The sequence below is a fragment of the Melanerpes formicivorus genome, unplaced genomic scaffold (assembly GCF_026170545.1).
Source record: "Melanerpes formicivorus ecotype bairdi unplaced genomic scaffold, bMelFor1.0.p_v2 SCAF_9, whole genome shotgun sequence".
Classification (NCBI taxonomy): domain Eukaryota; kingdom Metazoa; phylum Chordata; class Aves; order Piciformes; family Picidae; genus Melanerpes; species Melanerpes formicivorus.
In genome coordinates, this window is record NW_027142361.1 from 10474474 (window position 1) to 10487185 (window position 12712).

Here is a 12712-nt window from a genome sequence, read left to right on the forward strand (position 1 = left end):
TGCTGGAGAACAGCTGTGGTCCTCTGGGGAGATGTTGGGTTGATACAGGAACAGTGCTGAGGCTCCTCTGGGCAGCCTGGGTCTGTAGAGAAGGGGTGCTGAGGATTTGGCTGGAGCTGTGGTCCTCCGGGCAGCTTCTTTTCTCCGGAGCAGCATCGTCCCGGCTTTCTCTTCTCAGCGGCCTGGCCCGTCTCCTGTGTTTTCCTTCATCTCCGTTTTTCTCCCCGTTTTTCTCCTCTGTTTCTCTCCTCTGTTTCTCTCTACAAACCAGCAGTTGCTCAAGTCTTTTATACAGTTTTTTAGTCCTTAGGTATGTAGTCAAATATTGTCCCTCAGGAATTCCAGTGGCAGGAAATCTGTGTGTTTGGGCAAGACCCTGGCTGGAGGAGGGGGGAATCTCCGTCTACCCTGTCTCCATCCAGACAAAGCTCAGGAAACAGGTGGTGATTATCTTGCCCTAAAGGTGTGATGGCTGGGTCCTTGGGTCCATTGTTGTAGTCCCGTGTTATCACGATGCAATCACAAGCTGATTTGCATCCAGGATTGGTGGACAGGATTCTTTCCACATTCTTTGCAGTGGCTCTGCTATCACTTTATCTTTGTTGACTCACATAGAGAGAGACAAACTTATTAGACTCTCACAAGAGTATAATATGCTTCCTTCAAGCTAGTAACACAGGGCTCAGATCATAAGTCAGCCCATTTACCCCCTTGATATTCTTCCCATAAAGTGGGAAGTGAGTCCACCTTAAAAGATATAAATACATACATATGTATACACATACACATATATACAACTTTCAAAGTAATATAGTTGGTATCATCTTTACCTACTACATTTTAGAAATATTAAGCTTTTCCTTGAGTTTTCTTGACTAAAATATTCATCTTTGGGGAAAACAAACAAACAACAGAACATTGCTGGTTCATTTACACAGTATCACAGTATAACTAAGGTTGGAAAGGACCTCGAGGATCATCAAGTCCAACCTGTCAACACAGACCCCATGACTAGACTATGGCACCAAGTGCCACATCCAATCCCCTCTTGAACGCCTCCAGGGACGGTGACTCAACCACCTCCCTGGGCAGCCCGTTCCAATGACGAATTACTTGCTCGGTGAAGAACTTCCTCCTCACCTCGAGTCTAAACCTCCCCTGGCGCAGCTTGAGACTGTGTCCCCTTGTTCTGGTGCTGGTTGCCTGGGAGAAGAGACCAAAGGAAAGAGTAAAAGGTTTGCAATATAGAGAAGTAAAACTATTAGTAACATTTAAAATCATTATAGAAAAACAATATATCCAACCCTAACAATTCTATGATTCCATGACTTTAATGGAGATGATAGGTGTTTGCACTATTTGGGGTAGAAAGATGCAAAAAATAGTGCATGACCCTGGCAGCTGTTCTTAGTGCTTAAGCCACACTGGGAACTGGGGCAATTGTTATATAACATTGTGGGTCATTACTAAGATTTTGTCAAGCTAACTGATGCCTTTATTCACTACATTTCATTCATTTCATTTCTTTGAAAGCCTCAGCAAGGACAAGGCAAAAGCCCCTGAAAGCAAAGGCTGAGCCACTGACTTGTATATCAGGTAACATTTTAATAAGTGCAAATCTCAGGAAAAAGAATTCTATAAGAAATAGTTTGAGGTTCATTTCAGTTCCAGGACATCTTGAAGGAAATTTTATCGGGGAATATCCATGGGAATCTTCTTTCCAAATCCATACACTCTCCATGAACCTCCATGCACACCTGCCATAGGGACTTCTCTCAAGGAAACTCTTTCCTCATGAACAAGGAGGTGCTGGCTCTGATCAGATAGGAGGAAGATGCATCTGTCAGGGTGAGTAATATGGTAGAAGAATGACAAAGTGTAGTGGTTTGAGCCTTAACTGGAGTTTAAGAGCTCCCGAAGAGACTGGAGGTAAATCTACCAAAAATAATCTGCAGTCAGTTTGGAACCAGGAGAAGTAAATTTTTAACTATATATATATCAATAACAGGGAGGAATAAGGAACAGGAATAAGGATAAATGGGAAAATATACAAAACCAAATTTGGATGGCCTTGTATCTCCCTTGATGTATATGGATTTCAGTCCTTTAAAGGAGCATGGATGCGGCAGGGTGTGACCGTTTGAGGCTGTCCCCTTAAGAAAGGGAATATTGTAGTCGGATGTTTTTAAATGAAAAGACGGATCTAAACTAATTTCATTGGTAGATTGGGAGGAAGCACCTTCTGAACCGGGAGTGCAGCAAAGTATCCTGGGCATTCCTGCACTTTTCTGGTCAGTCTGTCTTCCCTCCTTCGGTGGCTTTGCAGCTCACAGCGTTCTGGGCTTTTGGACAAGGCTTGACCTTGAAACTGATAAACTGCAAGGCCTGTATTAACTGCTTTCCAATTAACACATAACTGCTTCTAAACGCCCAGATGAAGACATGGACTTCACCAAACATGTCATCGGAAGATTTCTGATTTAATGATGTGTTTGGGTGCAAAGATTGTGGTATGAAATAAGGGGTGGCGTGTTGCAGTTTGAGCGGGGTGCCCCCCTGCAATGTTTACTTCCTGTGTCCAGAAGTCCAGCCCAGAGGGGTGGACACAGGAAATTATGTAGTATTTCATACCACAATCCTTTGCACCACTATAAGATCCAGTGCGGAGTCTAGCACGCTTTCTTTTCTTCCTCCTCCGTCAGCTGGTAACTGGGGGAGATGCCTCCTGGCTTTGGGCCTGGCTAGGCCCAAGGCCATGGGGGCATGGGCAGTCTCAGATCTGGCCAGCTGAGACTAGCCTAGCAGTGGGAGGGCGAAGAAGGAGCCCTGGGGGTCTTGGGTGTACCCTCAGGTGGGGATGGGATCTCTCTGGGTCTGTTTTGGGATCTTTCTTTGTCACTGCTCTTTTGGCTTTCTGTAAAAGTTCACTGCTTTCTATTTAAACTTTCCATCACTTTTGCAATCTATTTGTCTGAGTGTTTATTGTTACCAGTGGTGGGGAAGGGGGCTGCCTCAACCCAGCACACCTGCATATCCTATATTGCTTTGTAAATATACAGCACCCACTGCTTTGCTAATTCAGCTGTGAGGTTTTTTTCCCTTTCCCTTCGATTTTCTTTCCCTCTACTCACAGTGGGGGGGGAGGGGCCTGGACTTTTCCCCAACCCTACGACACAGGGAGAAGACCAGGCCCCACCACATGGCAGAACCAGGAGGATGGCAGCGGCTGTTGGTCCTTTCGAACAGGCGAGGCAGGAGCAAAGAAAAAGATGGCTGCCACACCCTCCCCTTTATAGTCTTGCTGGACAGGAAGGGGGAGCAGAACAGACCAACTTAGACCTGGGAGACCCCTCCTCCCAGGAGGGAGAAACCATGTCCACCTGGATCAGTTTTCTTTTGTCCCCTGGGGAAAGCAGGGCTCTCACAACCCCCAGGATGGGTGTAGCCCAGCACACAGAGTTGAGTCATTTGGTGAGGAAAGGCTATGCGTGTTTTTTCATGAGAAGATTTTGAGCCACAGTTTCACACCCTGTGACTGTACACAGCCTGAAGTGGTTGCAACACACAGCAGATCAGGGAGACCAGCTGGGCCACCATAGAGGACCAGAGGCCAGCAGAAAAATCTTGGCCACTGAAGCCATGATGAGTGGGAAGGGAAATATGAGGAGGGAGAAACCTGTGGGAAGATTGAATGGAGTTGACAAGTGGTCAGTGTCCTTATGGGACTTTCAGAGCTACTGCATAGCCAGCCAGGGTGTTAGAGACAATGCCCCAAGTACTGAAAGCAAATTAACTGAGCCAGATTGCCCAGCTGCAAGAGATTCTTGAATGTATATCTGAATTTTATACAGGACTCCTTCAACAGCTGAAACAAACGCCGGAGTGTTTAGTCACAGTGGGGGCTGAGGATCACATGAATCCATCATAGACTACCTTTACAACTTGGTTTAAGTTAGAACGGAAATAATTCTGTCCAGTAACATTACTTTTCAGCTAAATCTCTTCTAAGTAACCACATTTTATGAAGATAAGAACATATTTCCACAGACAATGCCTGCTTCTGGCAGTGATAATGCTTGAGGTTTCTAGTTAGTATCTAGGATTGGTATGCAGCCCAAGGTCAGTGCTGAATCTTGCATACCAAGTTGGAGGTGCAGAGCAACAGGATGCACCTGCAGGGAGAAGCGGGCTGTTCAGGTGACCCAAAACTGACCCACAAGGTATTCCTTTCCATATATTCGGTGTCATATTCGGTGTAAAGCTGAGGGATCATGAGGGTCAATCTTTCTTCTTGAATGGCCAACATCCAAGAAGGACTCTGTCAATTCTTCCTTCAGTACCAATCCATGTATTCCTGAATATAGTTCCAGAATCCATCTCCTGAATCCAGTTCCTGTCTGCTGCTAAGTCCAGTTGGGACTTCTGCCACAACATCAGTGGTAATGGTGACTAGTTGCTATCAGGGGGTTGGGATGATATTGGGTTTGTATCTATTTTATGTCATTATTATTTTCATTTAGAATTTTTTACTTTATTTAGAATAAACCAAACCAGGTTGGAAGAGACCTTCAAGATCATCGTGTCCAACCCATCAACCAATCCAACCCACCCAAACAACTAAACCATGGCACCAAGTACCCCATCAAGTCTCCTCCTGAACACCTTCAATGACGGCGACTCCACCACCTCCCCAGGCAGCCCATTCCAATGGGCAATCACTCTCTCTGTATAGAACTTCTTCCTAACATCCAACCTAAACCTCCCCTGGTGCAGTCTAAGACTGTGTCCTCTTGTTCTGGTGCTGGCTGCCTGGGAGAAGAGACCATCATCCGCCTGTCTACAACCTCCCTTCAGGTAGTTGTAGAGAGTGATAAGGTCACCCCTGAGTCTCCTCTTCTCCAGGCTAAGCAGCCCCAGCTCCCTCAGCCTCTCCTCATAGGGCTTGTGTTCCAAACCCCTCACCAACTTTGTTGCCCTTCTCTGGACTCGTTCCAGCAAGTCAACATCCTTCCTAAACTGAGGGGCCCAGAACTGGACATAGTACTCAAGGTGTGGCCTAACCAGTGCAGTGTACAGGGGCAGAATGACCTCCCTGCTCCTGCTGGCCACACTGTTCCTGATGCAGGCCAGGATGCCATTGGCCCTCTTGGCTGCCTGGGCACACTGCAGGCTCATGTTCAGCCTACCATCAACCAGTACCCCCAGGTCCCTCTCCACCTGGCTGCTCTCCAGCCACTCTAACCCCAGTCTGTAGCACTGCATGGGGTTGTTGTGGCCAATGTGCAGAACCCGGCACTTGGATGTGTTAAATCTCATGCTGTTGGACTCTGCCCATCTGTCCAGCCTGTTGAGGGCCTTTGCAGAGCCTCTCTACCCTCCAGCAGATCAACTCCTGCCCCCAGCTTGGTGTCGTCAGCAAATTTACTGATGATGGACTCAATGCCCTCATCCAGATCATCAATAAAGATGTTAAAGAGCACAGGGCCCAGCACTGATCCCTGGGGCACACCACTAGTGACTGGCTGCCAGCTGGATGTGGCACCATTCACCACCACTCTCTGGGCTCAGCCATCCAGCCGGTTCCTAAGCCATCGCAGTGTGCTCCTACTGCAAGAAGGGGGCCGCTTATTCGACCAATTTGATCAGCGGATTCCAACTTTATTGAGCATCAGACACATCTTATATACAGTTTGCTATAATTATGCCCACTTGGCAACATACTATTGGTTGCTCTCTAAAAGGTTACATCATTGTTTTCTCAACTCTGTGGAATTCTTCTATCCGGCCTAATTGCTCTCTTTCCCAGATCTCGCCTCCTCCTTATCTTGCTTGCCTCCCATCTCAGGGGCAGCTGGACTTCAGCATACCAAGCAATCAGCACTTTCTCACATCTCCTACTCCGCCACTATATTATCAACAGAGAATTCTTCAAGGCCTGAATTGCACAGGTGTTCCTGGGACCCATGTCCCCTCTTGCTCAAAACAAACCCCAACAACAATTCCCCCGTTTTTCTTTTGTGCAAGTAAGGCCTTGGAAGTTATTCTTTGAACACTTTGCATAATACAATTATAAACAAGTTTAACAATAATCAAAATTAGTACAATGATACCTAAGAACCTTAAAACTTACTACTATAATTAACAAACATATTTACATTAAGTCTGGGTATCCCTATCAGACACGTCTGAAAAAGTTTAATCAATTCATTATTACCTGTTATGTTGCACCTTTATTTTCTCTAGGATGGTCAAAAATCATAATTTGTTTAATGGTAGCAAGATTTCTTTAATCTGTAAAGGTAGATCTGGCCAGGCTCTAGCTTCACAGACAGAAAACTTGCAGGCAATCAGCAAGAGCAAAAGAGCTTCATTGCTTTGCCCAATATAAAAATTACCCATAATAATGCGGTTTTGCTCATCTTAGTAATACTGATCTCTTATTGGTACCATTTGTTGATGTTTTTGATACCGAATTTTGCCCCAAAAGGCAAGAATAACTGCCTAAGAGACTCAGTTTAAGTCAGATAGACAGGAGGTATTTTATTAGCAACGCGTTGGAGAAATCACTAAATGGATTTCTGCTTTTCCCGTAACAAAAGCATGTCTTTTATACAGTTTTAGACGTAGTATTGCATCAGATCACATACATAATCATATCTTTGCATACATATTCATAAGAGGCGTGGTGTAGGTGGAGCGTGGGCAGGGACATCTCTTTTGAGGATCCTCTTGGTGGTCATTCCGGTGGCCTTCATCATGGACAAGGCTGTTAGGGTCAGTTTGACCTTTCTGGTTCTGAATCATGCTTACTTCGTCAGTCCTTATCACTTATCTGTCACAGTGTCCCAGGCCTCAGCTGATTTATTACTCTATGTGGTTTGTGCTCCCTTCCATTGCTTCACATTCTCGAAAGCTATCTGTTTTGGGGCTTCATTTCCCCCCTTTTTTCTTATAACTTACGAATTCTTTCGTCAAATTCTAATCCTATAGGGCTCTGATACGCTCGTACCATAGCCCAAACCATTTGGGTCCTTTTCATTATGATTCTTAGTCTCCACCACATACAAATATCTGTGAGATTTAATAGTAACAGAACTACAATTACTATTAGTATTGGGTGCACCAGATAGTTGAAGACCTGTGTAGCTGTTGGGGAGTATCCTGTAAAGATGTCCCACCAATGATGCTGGCCTACTTGTTCTACTTTGGTCAGGACATCTGTTATTTTTTCTGAATTATGTTCTACCTGCCATACCATTCGTTTAGTCGTTTGATCCACCTGTTGCACCAATTTCTTCACTTTAGGATGTGCGAGCATCGCTTTAAGAATTTTGACGTCCATCCCTATTTGTAATTTCGGTATCTTTTGATATAGATTAAAATCTGCGTTAATTAGCTGTTGAGTAGTTATTGGGACAGTATAGTGAAAATCACAACCCACTATTTTGGTGAAGTTACACACACAGAAGTTAGTATTGTTAGTCTCCTCTTGGCAATTATCTATAGTGACGTTGTCACAAGCTGTCCTCACGCAAGCACACCCATTCCCTATATAGTAAACTTGTGATTGTGTTCTATTACGTGAAAGCATTTCAAAGGTACATACACTATTTTCGACATCTAAGCATAAATCTTCTGCTTCTACTACAGCGTTTTCGCAAACATAGCCTAATTGTCCTCTAGGAATACATGCCTCTGTGCTAACTGATTGCCACCTATTTTTGGTATAATCATAACTGGCCCAGACATTGTGGTCTATTGGTCTGACAATGACATGTTGATGTATTGTCCCTAGAGTGAGGATAGGAAAGATAGCTCTTTCTTCTGCCGTACTGATGGTGAGGACATGGGCTTCAATATGATCTCGTTGAGGCTCATAAATGAAATTTACTAATTGCCACCAGGCTTGGTGGTCCTTCTCAAATTGTGTAGTATGATTGTCCTTTAATATTGTTTCCCTTATTTCTTGAGGTAATGTGCTTGACATTCCCTCTCTCATTATTCCTGCCGCTACTGATTGTACCCATTGTTGTGTCTGAGAGCATTGGATAGCGAGTGCAATGTCTCTACTAAGTTCCCCTGTATAGTCAGCGAGCTTCACAAAGTCCTCTGCAGTACCCATAATAATGTGTTTTTGCTCATCCTAGTAATACTGATCTCTTATTGGTACCATTTGTTGATGTTTTCAATTGAAAATGAAAATGCATGTTGTGTTGTTATGAATTTTGATTTTCCCTCTAGGTGTAAAATTATAGCAAACTGGTGAGATAACATATAAATCCCTTCTCCCTACATTCAGTGTGGTAAGGGTCAAAGCATCCACTTTCACACATGCTCAATTGTGCAGGCTTCTTATCTGAAGAAAACAAATTCCTAGTTCTGAATGTTTATCTTTAAGACAGCTCCTTCTCAGCCGTGATGTCTCCAATTAACCAGACAGTGTCCTTGCAAGTCTGCAAGATAGGTTTCTTTCTCTTTACCCTCTAGACAGGCCTCACAAGATCCTGACCCTTAATCCCAGTGCACTCTAAGTCTTACACAAATCACCAGTATATTCGTCACAATTCCCCCCCTTTTTTTTTTTTTTTTTTTTTTTTTTTTGTCACCATTGATTTATGTTAAAATTTCCAGATATTTCAGAACCTTCTTAATTGGATCATAATTAAGTTCCTCTGTTTTGATCACCTTCTGATCATAATCATTTGCTTCTAACTTATTGGCATAAACAATTTTACCTAAAGGTCTCACCATTTTAAAACAACAATTACAATGAATTACACAGATCAGTATTACAATTATTCCAACAGGTATTGCAAACAAATTTTTTTAAAGCAACTTATATTCGATAAGCAAGAAGTTAACTTATCCCATATTTCCTTAAATCCACAAGAAGTATCATCCAAAGAAATCTGATGTAATATCTGATTGTGGTTTACAATCGCCTGTAAATCTGTTTCCACCCGTTTATCTAGATTAACATAACTACAATAACTTACATGTATGACTACACATACACCCCCTTCCTTAACATATAAAAAAAAAAAAATAAAAATCCAATGCTAATCTATTCTGAGTAGATATTTTCGAGAGACTATTGATTTCAATTTGCTGCGCTTTTATTGCATCTATGCTTGCATTCATCATGATTTCAACTGTAGCAGAAAAATTTACCACTGCTTTTTTCAAGTTCAAGTCTTTTCTCTCCAGTCTGATCAAGATTCCACACATGGGAACGTGGTTTTTGATTTCGATTGGACTACTTATGTACAAATAGGGTTAGGATCAAAATTAGGCTCCACCAGTATATGTGAACTCTGCCTCCTCAGCCTGCTGGGGTGCAACCAGCAGCCGGGTGTATTTTCTTCTCGGCAGCAGTTACATTCTTCAGGAGCCCTACAGATTTTTTTTAACTCCTTAACCCACTTCAAAATTCCATTTGGAGTCTCTTCTTGTTAGCTTGAGACACTGCTGTCCAATACTACATGCATCACAGCAACGTTCTTTAGGCTTTGGACCATATTTAAGGAGCGTCTTTTTACTTATGCTTCCCCTGGAATCCCTCCCAAGTCCTTCCAGGGGGTTTTCATATTTACGTCCTTACTCTGTCGCTCTCCAATGGCTGTTCCCGGAATAGTCTCTTTCTCCCACAAGCACTATATGCCAACATATATTTTAACACTTCATACACACAATTTCCAATTCTTATGCATTCATCCAAACTGTCCTACCTTTCCGGTCTATCAGAGTACACTGCTTTACCACGAGATGTCGCTGGCCAACCGTATAGTACCGATACTAGTCAGCTTCAGGCTGTTGCAGATGATATCACAATAAATTCTTACACACAAAAGAGATTACAGTTTACACAAAATCCTGAGTACTAAATTACGAGACTCTTGCAGACAACATAACAATGTTAGACAAACGTATAACACAAATGTATCCTCTCGGAAGCACAGCAACAACATTAAGATGAAAGAGAAACATACACCCGATTAACAAACACCCAGTGGGGACCCGAACCCCTATTTCCAGTGGGGACTCCAACCCCTATTTCCAGTGGGGACTCGAACCCCTATTTCCAGTGGGGACTCGAACCCCTATATACGGGACTTTGCCAGGGCGTCCCCGGGCCTTCCCATCAGGTGACCACGTCTGGTCCCCGTTTCCCAGTCAAAGCGCTTTATCCCAAAATCAATAAACAATTGAAATACCTCTTGATTGGAGCAGGAGATGCAGGTAACCCTTTGTCCACCAACGAGCGCTGGTCCGGGGGGGTCTCTTCTGACAAAAAGTCGTCAGAGGCGCCCAGAGGGTCCCAGCCCCGGACCTGGCTCGGGAGGACCCTTTAAGGTCTGCATCTCCTGTCTGGCTCCTGCCTGGCTCGCCAGAAAATGATACCGAATTTTGCCCCAAAAGGCAAGAATAACTGCCTAAGAGACTCAGTTTAAGTCAGATAGACAGGAGGTATTTTATTAGCAACGCGTTGGAGAAATCACTAAATGGATTTCTGCCTTTCCCGTAACAAAAGCATGTCTTTTATACAGTTTTAGACGTAGTATTGCATCAGATCACATACATAATCATATCTTTGCATACATATTCATAAGAGGCGTGGTGTAGGTGGAGCGTGGGCAGGGACATCTCTTTTGAGGATCCTCTTGGTGGTCATTCCGGTGGCCTTCATCATGGACAAGGCTGTTAGGGTCAGTTTGACCTTTCTGGTTCTGAATCATGCTTACTTCGTCAGTCCTTATCACTTATCTGTCACAGTGTCCCAGGCCTCAGCTGATTTATTACTCTATGTGGTTTGTGCTCCCTTCCATTGCTTCACATTCTCGAAAGCTATCTGTTTTGGGGGCTTCATTTTCAACCGAAAATGAAAATGCATGTTGTGTTGTTATGAATTTTGATTTTCCCTCTAGGTGTGTAAAATTATAGCGAACTGGTGAGATAACATATAAATCCCTTCTCCCTACATTCAGTGTGGTAAGGGTCAAAGCATCCACTTTCACGCATGCTCAATTGTGCAGGCTTCTTATCTGAAGAAAACAAATTCCCAGTTCTGAATGTTTATCTTTAAGACAGCTCCTTCTCAGCCGTGATGTCTCCAATTAACCAGACAGTGTCCTTGCAAGTCTGCAAGATAGGTTTCTTTCCCTTTACCCTCTAAACAGGCCTCACAAGATCCTGACCCTTAATCCCAGTGCACTCTAAGTCTTACAATTTTAACACAAATCACCAGTATATTCATCCCAATTCCCCCCTTTTTCTTTTTTTTTTTTTTTTTTTTTTTTGGTCACCATTGATTTGTGTTAAAATTTCCAGATATTTCAGAACCTTCTTAATTGGATCATAATTAAGTTCATCTGTTCTGATCACATTCTGATCATAATTCTCTACTTGTAACTCGTTGACATGAGCAATCTAGCAATCTTACTTAAAGGTCTTAGTATTTTGTAACAACAATTGCAGAGTATTATGCATAGCAATATTACAATTATTCCAACAATATTACAAACAAATGTTTAAGCCAATTTAGATTTGGTAAACAGAAAGTTAATTTATCCCATATTTCTTTAAATCCACAAGAAGTATCATCTAAAGAAATCTGATGTAATATCTGATTGTGGTTTACAATCGCCTGTAAATCTGTTTCCACTCGTTTATCTAGATTAACATAACTACAACAACTTACATTTATGACTACACATACACCCCCTTCCTTAACATATAAAAAATCCAAAGCTAATCTATTCTGAGTAGATATTTTCGAGAGACTATTGATTTCAATTTGCTGCACTTTTATTGCATCTATGCTTGCATTTACTATGATTTCAACTGTAGCAGAAAAATTTACTATTGCTTTTTCAAGTTCAAGTCTTTTCTCTCCGGTCTGATCAAGATTCCACACATGGGAACGTGGTTTTTGATTTCGATTGGACTACTTATGTACAAATAGGGTTAGGATCAAAATTAGGCTCCACCAGTATATGTGAACTCTGCCTCCTCAGCCTGCTGGGGTGCAACCAGCAGCCGGGTGTATTTTCTTCTCGGCAGCAGTTACATTCTTCAGGAGCCCTACAGATTTTTTAACTCCTTAACCCACTTCAAAATTCCATTTGGAGTCTCTTCTCTACTTCCTTGGTTAGTTTGTTTACCATTTCCCATTGTGCTTTTGTCATTTCAATTCCTCTTCCTTCAAAATCTTATGTCTCTTACTTTTCCTTTTACTAATCCTTTTAATTATTCCTGATATTTCCCAACTAAAATTTCTCTAGTCTTTATTTCCCACTTATGCCAATCCCTTTCAATAATTTTCCATGGGGATTTAAATCCTTTTTCTCACCACAAAATAGGTTTTCTGTATTTACCAGCCCAAACTGCCTATTTTCAAATTCAGCATTCAGGACAAAATATTTTTTTTTTTTTGATTGATGCTTTTGACCCCAGATTATCATAACAGTTATTGTGATCGATGTTCGACTTCATGGGAAATGCTGTTTCCTCTTAGTCTTGATTCTTCTGCACATTTCTGAAGGAATAGTTGTTAAAATTAATACCTATTTACTACAAACCTTAACTTATGCTAATACCAAAAAATCCTTAAAACCTTAAAAAACTATGTTAAAATTAATCCATCAAATCAGTGTCTAAAAAGAAATAAAATTGTTACATTAACTAAAAAACACTTTCCAAAATTAAAACCTGT